The 15,679-nt window shown below is 41.8% G+C and overlaps 1 non-coding gene across 1 annotated transcript; it reads right to left on the reverse strand.

The window, feature by feature from the left end:
* Window positions 1–13,078: 13,078 nt before the first annotated feature.
* On the reverse strand, window positions 13,079–13,193 carry LOC136732701 (U5 spliceosomal RNA). The gene has a single exon (XR_010809984.1). It is a non-coding gene; the product is annotated as a U5 spliceosomal RNA (small nuclear RNA).
* Between the last annotated feature and the right edge of the window lie 2,486 nt (window positions 13,194–15,679).

Genomic DNA, 15,679 nt, shown 5'->3' on the forward strand with positions numbered 1-15,679 from the left:
ATTTTATCTTTTTTATTTTTTTCGTAGCTAATGTTAATGACCCACAAAAAGGTCAGTTTCCCAATAACATAGAGCAAGTCTCTCAAGTATAATTGCAGGCATTGATGGTTTTGTTTTCACTTTGTATTAAATATATTACTAGAAATGATTATCATTTAATACTAAGGTTTTTTTCTCCAGAGATTCCAGACCTTTTGGACAATCTGAAAAAAATTGTAACAAAAGCCACATTTATCAGCAATGAAGACAAAAGTGTGTCACCATCAAGTGGTTCTGACAGCCCCACAGCAAATTGTTCTGAATCTGACAAAGAATCACCAAAACAGGTATAACACTCTTGGTCTACAATATTACAAAGACAAGGTAAAAATATATATATTGAAAACAAATATTGGTTGTAAACAATCTAATGATGCTACATTATCAGTTATATTCATAGTTATAGTTGATAATAAGAATGTAATTGAATTATGGGTGTCACAGATTCACTTCCAACATTATTAAAGAGCAATCTTCGTGGTGGTGGCAGCAAGAGAGATCCAACTTCGGAGAAAAAGACACCTCTGGATCGCTTAAAGGTGGAAGCCATATATGGTATGTAAATGCTGTTGTACAAAATTTCTAACTCTCCTTTTTAACTGTATAGAACACAAAGGGTTAGCATTTGAAATGTTCCTTTGGCCTTTGTTTTAGTTTCAGAGACTAAAGTTAATTTATTAATAAATAATAATACCTTACATGTAGCAGCTGGAAAGATCCCAAAGTGCTCTACAGACTCACTTCACCCACCACCCTCTGGGGTGCAGCCATTTTGTACCAGCAGATTACTACACAGCAGTAAAGGTGGAGTCATAACAAATTTGTTAGACCTGATTGAGGGAAGCCTGACTTAGAATTCAGCCACGTCACTCTTTCAACAACACCTTGTAAATCACCTTGGATTAATGCTTCAGACATATTAATACATAATAATAATGAATAGTGCCATGGGATCCTTGACAATATAAACTTTCATGTCTCATTTAAATTTGACTTTTGAGCAAATACTTCACATTTCAGTCCAGTTGTGCCACATCAATGTAATGCTTAAGCAAGGTATTAATGGAGAAAAGACTGCCTTTGCATAGCTGCTTCGCCAAGTACAGATTTTACTATGAACTAGTGTAAGACAAGTTTAAGAGCATACACCAAAACATTTAAATACACCCACATACAAAAATGTTGATTTACTGTGGCAATATGTAACTAATGAACCCTTCTCAAAGATATGTGGTATGTTTATTAAAAGATTTTTATATATCTATGTGCAAGTCATTAAATCTATGTGATACATGTTTTTTAGGGGCTACCTTGAAAAAATTGCCCAGTACCCCAAAGAGTGTAATTGGTGGTGCAATTAACAGCAAGATAAATGAACTACGACACAGAATGAAACCAGAGTGAAGATTTGAAGAACCAGATCTGTATTTTTTGTTTTGTTTTCAACAGGGTTGGGGTCAATTCCAATTCAATTTTTAATTCCCTTTTCAATTCAATTCCAATAAAGAATATTCTGTGAATGCAAAAAGTAATTGCAATTTTGAATTGATTTGTAGGAGGAATTGGAATTGAAAAACAGGAATTGACCCCAACCATGGTTTTCAGTGAGTGTTGTACAAATTGATAGGTCAGGGTTTCTGTAAAAACTTAATAGAGGCCAGCAGGCGTGCACGATCTGGGAAAAACTGCTCCACTACAACAGACCTCTTTCCCTTCGTTTTCTCTAAAAACCTCCTGATATCCTTCACTGCAGCTCTGACTCACCGAGGACGAGGAGGCGAGAGAGGAATCCGTGAAGCCGCCCTCACTGTCACTCTGAGCCCGAGGCGTCCCCGGTGGCTGCCGCGATGCTCCAGCGTGTAGCCGGACCTTTCCCCACCAAGCCGCTCGCTACCCCAGCTTCACTACTGTGCCACCACTTCTTTTACTGCCACTATTTACCAACACCGTCCGTGCTCCCTCCCAGCACCTTCTTAGTGCGTTTTTTCCACCCGGCGCCTCGGCTTGTACCGCCGAGCCTGGCCCTGCCTCCTCCTCGGCTACACCCTGTGTGTCTGTCCGCCCGTCTGCTGGCTGCTGAGGTTGTTCCTCGTCACTAACCAGCGCCCCGTGCACCGCCTCAACACCATCTCCCCCCGGCGTCTCGGTCGTCACTATCCCCCGCTGCCTCGACCCCGTCCCCCAGCTGTGCGTCATCGCCTCCGGGCAGCTCTTCCCCCGTCACGGCATCAGTGGTACCATCGGTCCGACTGGCGACTGTCTCCTCCGCCGGGGCTCGATCTCTGTCTGCCCGCTGCATCTGTGGCTGCGGGCCGGTGTCTCTATTCCTCCCCGTGTCGCCCCGCTCCTCCTCCCGCTCCCTGTCCTGCTCGGGACAGTTCCTCACGACATGCCCCTCGCTCCCACACCTGAAACACTTCATGGACTCCGAAGTAGCGAACACGACGTAGTCGGTATTGTCGATCTTAAATTTAAAAATGACATTAAGATCCTCATTGATGTTATTGAGGATCATATACAGCTGCCTTCGGAAGGACATGACGTGTTTCAGTTGCGGGGCTTTGCAGCCCAGCGGGACCCTCTTAATGCCGGACATCAGCTGCCCGAGCCGGTGCGGATGAACGGAGGGACGTTAGACAGCGTTACCTTCCGGGCAGGAGCAGCGAGCGGCAACACCGGGGTGAAAGTGTCGTCTAACACTGTGCCATTAGCCACTAGCTGATTGAGCAGATCAGTGGTTTTTAAGAAGATAACAATGGCAGCAGACTTGATATTTTCACACCCTGCTACCTCCCCAACCGCTAACACACACTGCTCTAGGGGGCAGAACTGCACCGGAGCGATCTTGACTCCATGGTGTCGGGTCAGTTTTTCAAAAGACGCATTCAGGGGGTCCGACCCCCCGACCCGGGAAGAACTACCGGTACTCCCCCCTCCCCTCCCCTGTTCCCCCACAATAAGAAAAGCACTGAAAACAGAAGACAAAATAAACAAACTGAAAAAAGTAAAGCAACAAAAAAACGCAGCCAAAGGACAGAGCTCTCAGCAGCACTCCCGCTCACTGCAGACCCCTCCCACACACTCCCAGCTGAGAGAGAGAGAGAGAGAGAGAGAGAGAGAGAGAGAGAGAGAGTTAGTGTCTGTCTGTCTCTCTCTCTCTGTAGATGCATCATAGGGAACATATGTAACAATCTCTCTTTTTGTTTACCAAAAATGAGAATGAACGTATTTCAAGTGGGTGTTGCCTTGGTTGGAAACGTTTTAAGATTATTTATGAAGTGTAAAGTGGATTTGTCTCAGTTCTCCGTAGTTTTCAATGTATGTGCCATTCAGTAGCGTTCATGTTACAGATGTGCCCTATGCAGTGGTAGGGTCAATAAAATGTCAGTAAAACTTTATTTTAGCAATTATGGAGGGGAAGAACTGCAGATAGCGGGTCCCCACTAATTATCTAACTTACCACCAACATTTAAAATTAGGTCTTGCGAAGCTGCCAAATAATGCTGTATAATCGTATGTGTCTTCATACACCGGCTGCTATAGTCTGATAGCTTTGATTATATATATATATATATATATATATATATATATATATATATATATATATATATATATATATTTTTTTTTTTTTTTTTTTTCTCGTGAACCACAAATGCTATTTGCTTGATTTTTACAGAGTATGTTATAAATACCATTCTTATGAAGCCTGACAAATTGTATGCTGTAATTATGAATATTTTCAAATCATTTGTTTGTTTTTCCTAACATGTTACAAATGTTCCCTATGTGAAAGATGCATTATATCTTAATAACGTCTAAACAATTAAAGATATACAGATTATTATTTTTGGTAAAGTTATAATACATTGCTATTAACTATGTGTGTCAGTAAAAGTTTAAATTTCCTAAAGGATTTTTATTGATCTTGCAAAATAAGTGTTTAGGGAACATTTGTAACATAGAGGTGGGTTAGCCACCGAGTAAGGGCAGCGGCTCCGGCTCCAGCACCGGCACCATGTCGCTGGAAAAGCGCTAAGTGAGCTCACAGTGAGCTCAGTGTAATGTCTGCTCTGGTGAGCTCACAGTGTGACCTAGTCGTGAGTTCACGTCTTCACTGGGTAGTCCTTGACAACTTAATTGACTCAAATCTTGGGCTTAATTGGTCAAAATGACCATTGGTTGAAGGTACTCAGGGACTGATGTGTAGAGAGACTTATTAAACCTGCAGGATTGTGGTTTTCCCAGATCAGAATTAACCAGATCACCACAAAGGAACATGGTAGGTGCTATTGCAACACAGATTACACAAATACATTGAAATCCAAGTTTGCAGTGGTCCTTGGGCCATTGGGTGGTGATCCAGATCACTTCAGCAGGAATTTTGCAGTGGTCTGGACTACAACTCTCTCTCTCTCTCTCTCTCTCTCTCTCTCTCTCTCTCTCTCAATTCAGTGCATTTGAATTGTCAAAGCAATTGGACATGCATACATACATACATACATATACACTCACCTAACGGATTATTAGGAACACCTGTTCAATTTCTCATTAATGCAATTATCTAACCAACCAATCACATGGCAGTTGCTTCAATGCATTTAGGGGTGTGGTCCTGGTCAAGACAATCTCCTGAACTCCAAACTGAATGTCTGAATGGGAATGAAAGGTGATTTAAGCAATTTTGAGCGTGGCATGGTTGTTGGTGCCAGACGGGCCGCTCTGAGTATTTCACAATCTGCTCAGTTACTGGGATTTTCACGCACAACCATTTCTAGGGTTTACAAAGAATGGTGTGAAAAGGGAAAAACATCCAGTATGCGGCAGTCCTGTGGGCGAAAATGCCTTGTTGATGCTAGAGCTCAGAGGAGAATGGGCCGACTCGATTCAAGCTGATAGAAGAGCAACTTTGACTGAAATAACCACTCGCTACAACCGAGGTATGCAGCAAAGCATTTGTGATGCCACAACACGTACAACCTTGAGGCGGATGGGCTACAACAGCAGAAGACCCCACTGGGTACCACTCATCTCCACTACAAATAGGAAAAAGAGGCTACAATTTGCACAAGCTCACCAAAATTGGACAGTTGAAGACTGGAAAAATGTTGCCTGGTCTGATGAGTCTCGATTTCAGAGTCAGAATTTGGCGTAAACAGAATGAGAACATGGATCCATCATGCCTTGTTACCACTGTGCAGGCTGGTGGTGGTGGTGTAATGGTGTGGGGGATGTTTTCTTGGCACACTTTAGGCCCCTTAGTGCCAATTGGGCATCGTTTAAATGCCACGGCCCGTTGTTTCTGACCATGTCCATCCCTTTATGACCACCATGTACCCATCCTCTGATGGCTACTTCCAGCAGGATAATGCACCATGTCACAAAGGTCGAATCATTTCAAATTGGTTTCTTGAACATGACAATGAGTTCACTGTACTAAACTGGCCCCCACAGTCACCAGATCTCAACCCAATAGAGCATCTTTGGGATGTGGTGTGTAACGTTATGTTGGGTGTATTTGGATAAGAGTATTTGGGCTCTGAGCTGAAGCACGGATCTAAAGAAGACCTCTCCCCCCCAAAGTTATCAGATTTCCTTAGCTCATCAGCTTGGAACTGGTTTGCATCAAAGTGACAGTTTTGGGGAGGATGGCACCGAGAAGAGGCCAAATAGTTTGTTATTCTTCTATGAGATGTCTGGAGAAAGGGGCCTGTGGGTGATAAAAACTCTTTGAAGTGGATGAGAGCCGAAATCCCGACATAGAGCTACGAACCCAGGCCAACCGGCATTTCCAAAAGATGGCATGGATTGACATCAGTCATAAATCCAAAGTCACAAAAGATTAAGTCTGTTTTAGTTACTTGTGATAAATTGTTGATATCCTAAGCGTTGGCATTAGAGTCATTAGGTGATTAATCGAGTACTGTTCTGTTGGGTTGTTACTGAATAGCCAAAACAATGATTACCCAAATGTCCCCATGTGAAGCATTGATTGTTAAGGTACCAGGAACAGAGATTCCTGAATTCCTTGGACGCCTAGGCAGTTTGGACTTTGAAGTAGAGTCGCGTCGAACTCAGTTGGTAAACGACACTACGACGCAACTCGAAAAAGAGTCGATAGAGGTGATGAAAGTTATGGCTAGCTTAGCACTTGCGAGCTCAAGGGTAGTGAACTGGATCATAAGCAAGTTTGAAAAACTGAAAAAGCTAGGAGAAAAGTATGCTAAAGCGAAAGAAGAAAGAGCCAAACGGCATGGAATGGTTTTAGAATTTGAAGGAAAGCTAGATACTTGTGGAAAACAAGTCATTGTGTTGAATGCTGAAAAAGAGGACTTAATTGAACAGAGAGAGCAATTAGGAAATGATTTAAGACAATGTCAAGTTGAATTGGAAACAACTCTGATCCAAGTAAAAGGTCTGCAAAATGACAGATGTAAAGCGGTTGAAAATGAAAGGATAGTTTTGAAGGACCGGGATGTTTTGGAAATGCGTCTTTGCAAAACAGTCAGGGAGAAAGATTTGGGCACTGTAAAAATGGAGATACTCGAAGGCGAGGTCATACATTTAAAAAGGGACAGTGAAGAAATGAGGAGAGTAAATCAGGTGCTTAGGGGAGAACTCAAATCAACTGAAGTTGAAAATGAGCGTCTCAAGCAACAAATAGGGGCCCTGAAAGCTGCCTCTTGGTGGGCTGCAAAGCTGACACCTGACAGCATAAAGGAACAGCCGGAACCGGCCAATGCACGGAGTCGCACACCGTCTCCACATTTAGGCCCCGGGTTGCCTCGTCCTGATCGTACCCCTCCCTGTAGTCTTTCTCCACCCAGGGTAAGAAGCTCGTCGCACAGACGAACTTCCTCTCCCGAGAGTCCAGACCGAAAGGTTATCATGCGCCAGTTGAGAGAACTGGCTAAAGATTGTGAAACCTTTAACCCAGCAGACAAGGAAGGAAATGTGGAAGCGTATATTAAGGACATTAAGTATGCTTTGAGTTTCTATCCTGAGGCTACGGAGAAGGAAAAGGTTCTCCTAATCCGCAAAACTACCTCTCGCCAAGTCCATTCTTGGATGGAGAGGCAAGGGTCCATGGTCTGCGATAGGTTTCAACGCTTGTGCAGAGCATTAGTTAGGGACTATTCCAGGTTCATTGATCCAGTGGCAGCAGTGACTGCCGCACACCAGATCAAACAGGTAAGCATGAGTCCCCCCGTGATTACTATGAAAAGCTTAGGAAAACCTATTTTGCGGGTCAAGATCGACCCGGGGCCGAGGAAGAGGTGAGCTTTAAAGGGTTGTTTGTTGCTAATTTGTTCCCAACGATTAAGGAAATGATCATATTACATGCAGACGCAACGTATATGAACATAGCTGAAATTCGAAAAAATGGCACAGAAAGCTTGGGAAAGCAAGTACAATAGCACTTCTGATCGTAAAGATTCAAGCACCCAAGTACTGGCAAGGCGCTCTGAGAGCCCTATTTCTCCACTGGAGTTAGAGGGGACAGAGATTCAAAGAAGGAAAGAACCTCCCAAGGATGGAATCCAAGACACCCAGGCTTACAATAAAAAAAAGAAATCTGCTCCTAGCCTAGGTGGGTTAACTCAGTCTCTGAGCAATGTTGCAGTTTCTGAGCTACTGCTACGCTTAGCTCTGCTCCCTTTGCCCCCTCTTCCCAAACTGGAAGTTAGTAGCCAGGGTAAAGGGCCGGACTCGCCACCTAAGGAATGACTAGCTCTGGAACCACCCCCTGTCCCCGCCTCTGTGTTTTTGATTGGATGTGAGGAACAGCAGGGGGGTTTCTCTGACACATCAGCCCACTGGGACCTCCCAGTGGGGGAAGTTGCCTGCAGGCAAGCTGAAACTTTGGTGATGTTACTGGGTGATCTGACACAGAGAGGCAGAGCCAAGCAAGTTTACATAGAAGTGACCATTGAGAATGTGTGGGAGTGAGGAGCCTTGTTGGACACTGGGGCTGAAATTTGTTTAATGTCTGCCACCACAATGGGCAACCTGAAACAAATTATGGAAACCTCAGACCAACGACTGAAAGTGGAAGCTTGTAGTGTGAACATTACAAGTTACACAGAGACTAAGGCACAGCTCACTCAAATGGCATTGTTAGAGTTCACCTTTGGGAAGATTAAGTTGGTTCATCCAGTTTATATTTCCAAATTTGAAACAGAGAAGTTGATCATTGGTCAGGATCTATTGAACAGGTTGTGGGCTCAAGTTGAATCACCAAAGCCGGTGGAATTGAATGACAGATATGATACAGCCACCAAGGTACAACTTCCCAATGAGACCATTTTTTGTGCATGTCCCTAAAGGGGGCACCGGCTTACCATGTAAGCCAACCATTCGAACCCAGGTCCCTACCAACTATTATAGACATAGTGAAGGTCAGGTGCCTGAATAACACCTGAATTCCCAGTCACCTCCCTCTGTTAATCAACTTCCACCTATTGGTTACCGTCAGTAACCATACTCAATACTGAGTAATACCAATTGTTTTTTTGTTTTAATGTACTTGTGTTATAATATGTAACCTGTATATGTGCTAGTATAGGATTGTCAATTTGATTGGAATACATTCTGCTTAAATAATGAACTATTAGTTTGTTTTCTTTGATTTCTCGGGGTCATGAATGGTGAAGTCCACTGTTGAATTCTGTTACATAACTTTGAGATAAATGCTTAACGTCTTATTTTGTCTTGAAGGGGATAACGTCCTAGTCGACCTCAGTCCCATTCAAGAAAGGGGGTATGTAGCGTTATGTTGGGTGTATTTGGATAAGAGTATTTGGGCTCTGAGCTGAAGCACGGATCTAAAGAAGACCTCTCCCCCCCAAAGTTATCAGATTTCCTTAGCTCATCAGCTTGGAACTGGTTTGCATCAAAGTGACAGTTTTGGGGAGGATGGCACCGAGAAGAGGCCAAATAGTTTGTTATTCTGCTATGAGATGTCTGGAGAAAGGGGCCTGTAGGTGATAAAAACTCTTTGAAGTGGATGAGAGCCGAAATCCCGACATAGAGCTACGAACCCAGGCCAACCGGCATTTCCAAAAGATGGCATGGATTGACATCAGTCATAAATCAAGCCCCCCTCCAATAGGACACTGGGGGCTGAAACCGAAATCCAATCTCAAGAACTAAGGAACCAATCACCTATTGATCTGACAGACTATAAAGGACAAACACGGCCTTTCTTTCTCTCTCTCTCTCACCTGAACCAGTAACTCGCTGCCACAGCTCAACCTGTAGCTCTGTTGCCCGAACCGGAACCAGAAACCAACCAAGTCTTTGCCGGCAACAGAAGAGTTAAACTGGGAGAAGGAGATTGAGCCGTACGAAGAATTCTTTTAAAGGACTTTATTAAATAAAGAACTTTACAGACTGCGCTGCCCGCCTGTGCCCACCTGATCAGTGGAGTTTTACAGCTGGACAAATGACTAAGTCGACTGAATACGAAAGTGTCAGTCATTTAAATAGCTATTTGAGTTTTAAGAAACTTGACCCTTGGAACAAACAGGGCCTTGCTTTCCTCAAAGACTTTGTCTTCAAGTAACTACGGTGGAACCCTGCTTACAAAGAAGATTTTGTGCACAACCTTGGAGCCTTCAAACCAGTGGAAAATCTGTTTGGAAACGACTCTACTTTCGCGAAACCCCAACTTCCAGGTGCATCGACTGAGTGGAAGTTCTTGGACAAAGCCGAACCGGACTGCCTTTGTTCCAAACCACACGGACCTCGTGCCGTGTGCTGTTATCTGAGCCCGAAGCCAGAGAGGCCTCTCTGCGACGAAGTTCACATAAGTTTAACAGTTTGGAGTTCATGATTCATGACATTTGAGAAATCAATTAGAAATGTTAATCTGTGATTCATAACTCTAGAATGTGTAATATCATTTAGTTTTCTTAAATATAAATGTGTGTTGCATTAAACTGTTTTGTTGATAATTTTAGAAATAAAATCTGTCAACGCCGAGAAATATCTTCTCATTCCTGTTTAACTGTTTAGTCTGAAATTGACACAAGTTAATAGACACCAGATTATAGGTGGCCCTGCCTATCCTTAATCATTGAATAATAATCAGTTAAGGGAAATTGTGGTAACAAGTAATGATAGGATCTTTCTCTCCACCTAAACGTTAATGAGACTGATATATATATAACGAGAAGTTACCTGACATAAATACTAACCTGCGTAGTTATTTAATGTCTGACTAATAATACTAACAAGAGACTCACCTTCATCTTACTAACTGGTATTGTAGTCAATGTGTTTATAACCTCTTTTGTTTAACGATTTGTGTTATCATATGCGATCCCATGGTCTTTGATTTGGTCACGGAAGTGATTTGTCTTTGATTTGTTGATCTAGAGTTGAATTTTAATTAGTTTTTCCCTTTTGTATAATTAGTGTAGTGCTACATTTAGTCTTTGTTTTGAATAAATTTGACAATTTATATCTTTGGAATTGGTGTCTGCGTCCAATTATTACAGAAATTGAGTTCTACAAGATTCCAGGATTCGTGATAAGGTGATACTATAAATTCACTTCTTTAATTGAAATTTATAAGAGTACCACTCGAGTATAAAGTACTACATATCCCATCTGTTACAGTTTTTTTTCTTCTTCTGAAACTGCAAGCGCACTACATAAAGTTTGGCAAATGAAGAAATTTGGATGATGAGTTTACAATCTTATAAACAGTATTTAAGTAAACCTAGATATGCAATTCCAAAAAGAACAGCATCGAGATGGAGAAACAGGATACAAAAATAATAATACAATGTTTATACTTTTTGTATTTTAATTACAGTATGTAATTATTGCCTTTTGATTTACATTTACAGAAAAAGAACGGCGGCAAACGTGGACTACCCAACAAGAAGCAACAAAGTTACTAAAATATCAGATTCTCAGGTAAGCTTCATGCAGCCATACATGTATAATTATAAAATCAATCCAAAAAATAGACCTTGTTTACCCTACAACTGATTTGAGTGTTAATTCTATTTAAGATATAAAAAAATATTTTGTTTTCTGAACTAATAATCTGTGAACATTCTATTATCTCTATAATTTTAATTAATACATTTATTTTATTATTGGTGGAACATTATATTTTTCAGCTCAGATGATTTCACGTACCATCAATTTTTCTGTTAATAAATGTGCAAAAACAAATCAGATGGATAGGCCCCTACATATGAACATTAAGTTAAAGGCCTAGAGTGAGTGTTCTTCACTTCCAGTCATGGCGGGCCACAATCCAGCTCTTTGTAACTCATCAACAACCAAAGACCTGGGAAAAGGGTTAAATGGCTTCAGTTAAGCCAATTAGGTAATTAAGAGCTCAACTGGAAAAAAAAACAGCAGGCATAGGGGTACTTTAGGACCACAGTCACTGATATAACCTACAATGTTGTTGTAATGAAAATCAGCAGACAGTGGGCCTCCTCCAGGACTAAGGTTGAGAAGCACTGGTCTTGAAGACCACAATAACAATCGACCTCAAGGGCTAGGGATATTCGAGGTGATGCTAAACCAGTCCTGAATGTTTAAATATAATGTTATTTTCTTGTAGTGTGCCGTTGCTGTTAATGCAACCAGTTATATTGAGCCATCAAATACAGAAGCTGACGAAAGACATCAACATGTAAATTTAGTTGTAAATTTAAAGTGTGTGTGAAAAGTATTTTGTATATGGAGATTAACCCATAGTTTCACAGATAAATTGTGGACCAGTGATATTCAGGATCTTCAAAACAAGTCCTGAATGCTCAAACTTAACACTTCTTTTTTTAGAGTGTCGTTGCTGTCAATCCAGCCAGTGATGTGGAGCCATCAGATACAGAAGCTGATGAAAAACAACATGTAAATTTCCTAAATTAATATGGTGCATCAAAATACTTATTTAGCACTTTCAACTGTTTCTTTGTGATTCCTAAAATTACTTTACAGGCTGGGGCTGGGGGAAGACACTGCGCCCGCCTGGAGAAGCCTGTACAAGCCCCCCTCAATAAGAGAGCTGGCAATCTGCAGTGGAGGGTGTTACACACCATTATTGCTGTCAATTCTTTTATTACTGTTCTTAACCCTGCTGTGTCCGACGCCTGCCCATTCTGTGCTCAGAGAGAGACCGTGTTTCACTGTTTCAGCACTTGCTCTCGGTTGTCACCCATTTTTAGTCTTTTAACTCGTCTTTTTACTGATCTTAACCTGATTTTTAACACAAAGGTTTTTATTTTAGGGGCGCGATACACCAGAAGGACCAAACATGTGGACCAGCTGGTAAACTTCTTGCTGGGCCAGGCTAAAATGGCCGTCTATAAGACTAGGAAGAACAGAGTGTGTGGGGAGGGCAGTGAGGATGCAGTGAGAGTGTTTGCCATGCTGGTCAAGTGCAGAGTCAGACTAGAGTTTAACTATTACAGGCTGATGAATGATTTGGAGAGTTTTGAACAGGTCTGGTGTATTAATGATGCCCTTTGTGAATTGTATGACGGGGAGTTGGTTTTTATTATGTAATTCATTTATAGGGTTTAGTATTTGATGGTTGTTTTGTTGTGTGTATTGGGTTACTTTCTTTAAAAGTGTACAGATCAGTGGCGGAGTTAATGCTTGTTGGGGGGAGACAAACAAAGGGGAACACTATTTTTTATTTATTTATTTATTTTCTTTTGTATGAATTATTGCGTGTTGCAAACAGGCAATGAAGTCTGATAAAAGTCAAAAAGTCTCTCTCTCTCTCACACACAAACACACAGCCAGCAAGACACACAGAGCCAGCCAGCTCAGCGATGACATCACAAACATCTCTCTCAGGTGACTCCTATGACATCACAGAGCACGTACATTCCGTTGCTTGCCGTCTGTCAACCACTCAGTCACTGCCAGCCAGACTGGCTGGCTGACTGGATGGTGGGGCTGCTTGCTGCTGCTGCGTACCTTAGCAAGCTTATTTGCTTGACCGGCCTTCCTCCTCCGCCCACATGCCCACCTATGTCCGATCTGCTGTTCACCTGGATCACAGCTCCGCCCCAACAAGGCAGAGCCTCCCAAGAATGGTACAAACTCACCCACGATCCCCTCCACGGAAAGCTATAGCAAAAGGCAAAAGCATTATACGTAATGAAGAGGAACCCGAGTCCAAGACGCATCCGACCAGCCATACATATTTGTGTGTATTAAAGATCACATTTTATTACATTTAGATTTTCTGTACTTTATTACATCTTTTTGTGATTTTTAAATGTATTGTTTCTTTTCCTTATATATGTATGTATGTATGTATGTATGTATGTATGTATGTATGTATGTGTGTGTGTGTCTGTGTGAAAGTGTATGTGTTTGTGTGGGTGTGACAGTGTGTATGAGTGTCTGTCTGTCATGTAACTCGCACATCTGTGAGGGCACCATTTTTGCAGAAAGAGATGTACACATTTTGGAGCAACATATGCTGCCATCCAGACATCGTCTTTTCCAGGGACATCCCTGCATTTTTCAGCAGGATAACGCCAAACCACATTCTGCCCAGATTTCAAGCGCATGGTTGCATAGGCAGAGAGTGCGGGTGCTAGCATGGCCTGCCTGCAGTCCTGACCTGTCTCCGAATTGAGAATGTGTGGCGCACTATGAAGTGCAAATTAAGACAACGAAGGCCCTGTGCAGTTGCGCAGCTGAGGAAATGCATAATGGATGAATGGGGGGAAATCCCACTTGCTAAACTTAACCAAGTGGTGTCTTCAGTGCCCAAGTGCTTAATAAGTGTTATTAAAAGAAAAGGTGATGTTACATAGTGGTAAACAGTCGACTGTCCCAACTTTCTTGGTTTCTTTTCACTGCTAATGAGATGCTGTAGAGTGAGTTAGTTATATTGCTTTCAGGAGCTCTAATCGTATTGATGAGTTCATGCAGCATTTGTAATTGAATTTCAAAAAGAAATCCTTGCTGTCTGGCCTGTGTGTATGAGATGTACTCTGTCAATCTTTGGCTAACAACTGAAACATTGGTAGAACAGAAATGGCAACATAAAAAAGAAAAGTACATTTTAAAAGAGCACATTAAATAGGATGAATATACAGTTTTTTACAATCACTTTGTCACTAATTTCAGAACCTTGATGTCATTTTTCAAAACTCTAGACACAAAACTCAAAACGGTCATCACTTGTAACACAGGCTGTCCAATGTTCAAAACATTGCATTGTGCATTCATATCTTTAAAGAAACCTTGCACTTGCAGACTTGTTGGTTCAAATAATTCATTTATCATGAATTACCATAGTAACATTTATTTAGATCACCCACACAGAAGATACCGATAGTTTCACTGTGTAGTTGTTCGTACAATCATTAAATATTGTAGTACAAAATATGTGATACATGTTTCATTATGGTACTACACATAAATACATCACTGTAAAAGGACTAGTAGAGAGAATACTACAGACACAGTGGAATCATTGAACAAAATCTGAAATGTATTGATGCAATACAATCAAATCACACCATAGGTTTCTTTGAAGCCATGCAACAATAATTAGCTACAAAAAAGAACAAAACTACAGTAAAATGTCAACTGCAGTGTTCCTCACCTGGCTTAGTGTAAAACAAAGGATTGATTACTGTACTTCTGAATTTCCATCAGCCCTGTGTTCAGGTTCAGGTTCTCACAACCATTTTTCACAAGAGGCATCTTGAAACTGAACATACCTGAACATACTCAGTCATCAGCTGCTTCACTCTGTCTGCATTTCTTTCAAAAGGCACACTATACTCTGTGCTACACATTGGTATGCAGTATACAGTCATTTGACAATTGAGAGTAGCCTAATGTTTAGTGCATGCTGAAGACTTGCCGCTTCTCAGTACGGAAATTTCTGATGATTGAGGCCACAGTTGATCCTGAGTTGATTCTGAGGTTTGATTGAATCATTGTAGCTGCCTCAGTCATGGTCATGCCATGATTTACAACATGCTCTACAACTATTTCTCGGATTTCACTGGACACTATTTGCTGTTGCTGCCGCTGTCTGGTCCGTGGCCTTGTCCTCTACCACGTTCCCCCAACACCTCTCAAATGAGGCCCATGGCTGCCTCTCTGGTGAGGCCTAAGCCCTCCTCTATGACGAGGCCCACGACCACCTCTCAGAAGGGGTGCATGTCCCCTTCCATTCCTTTGACCACCACGTCTTCCTCCTCCCACTGCTTGACCTCTATTGTGACCTGGATGACTTGCCGGCTCCATGTTATCACTGTGTTGCTGGGGTGGATAGCACTCATTTCACTCGATACTCGTACCACAATGTGAAATCAATCATCAATAACCAGTTGGCAGTATTGGAAAAGCAATTACAAGGGCCTGCATACATACAGTAATGTCAAATCTGATGTGGAAGAACAATCATCTTCAACCAGGTTGGAGCGTTAGTTGCAATGCCTTTAATACACGCAGCGTGGAGAGGAACAGTGACTCAAGTAGATCCCAAAGTCGCTCTGCCTTCATTTTAACAGTCAGAGCTTTTATACACAAAAATCAAAGAGCTGGTTATAATCAGAAAGTCATTACTATGTTATCTTAAAAGTTAGCTAAGCAGAATTTATATCATTATAGGACAGAGTTCATAGATCAACAC

This window comes from Amia ocellicauda, unplaced genomic scaffold, assembly GCF_036373705.1.
Source record: "Amia ocellicauda isolate fAmiCal2 unplaced genomic scaffold, fAmiCal2.hap1 HAP1_SCAFFOLD_35, whole genome shotgun sequence".
NCBI classification, from domain to species: Eukaryota; Metazoa; Chordata; class Actinopteri; order Amiiformes; family Amiidae; genus Amia; species Amia ocellicauda.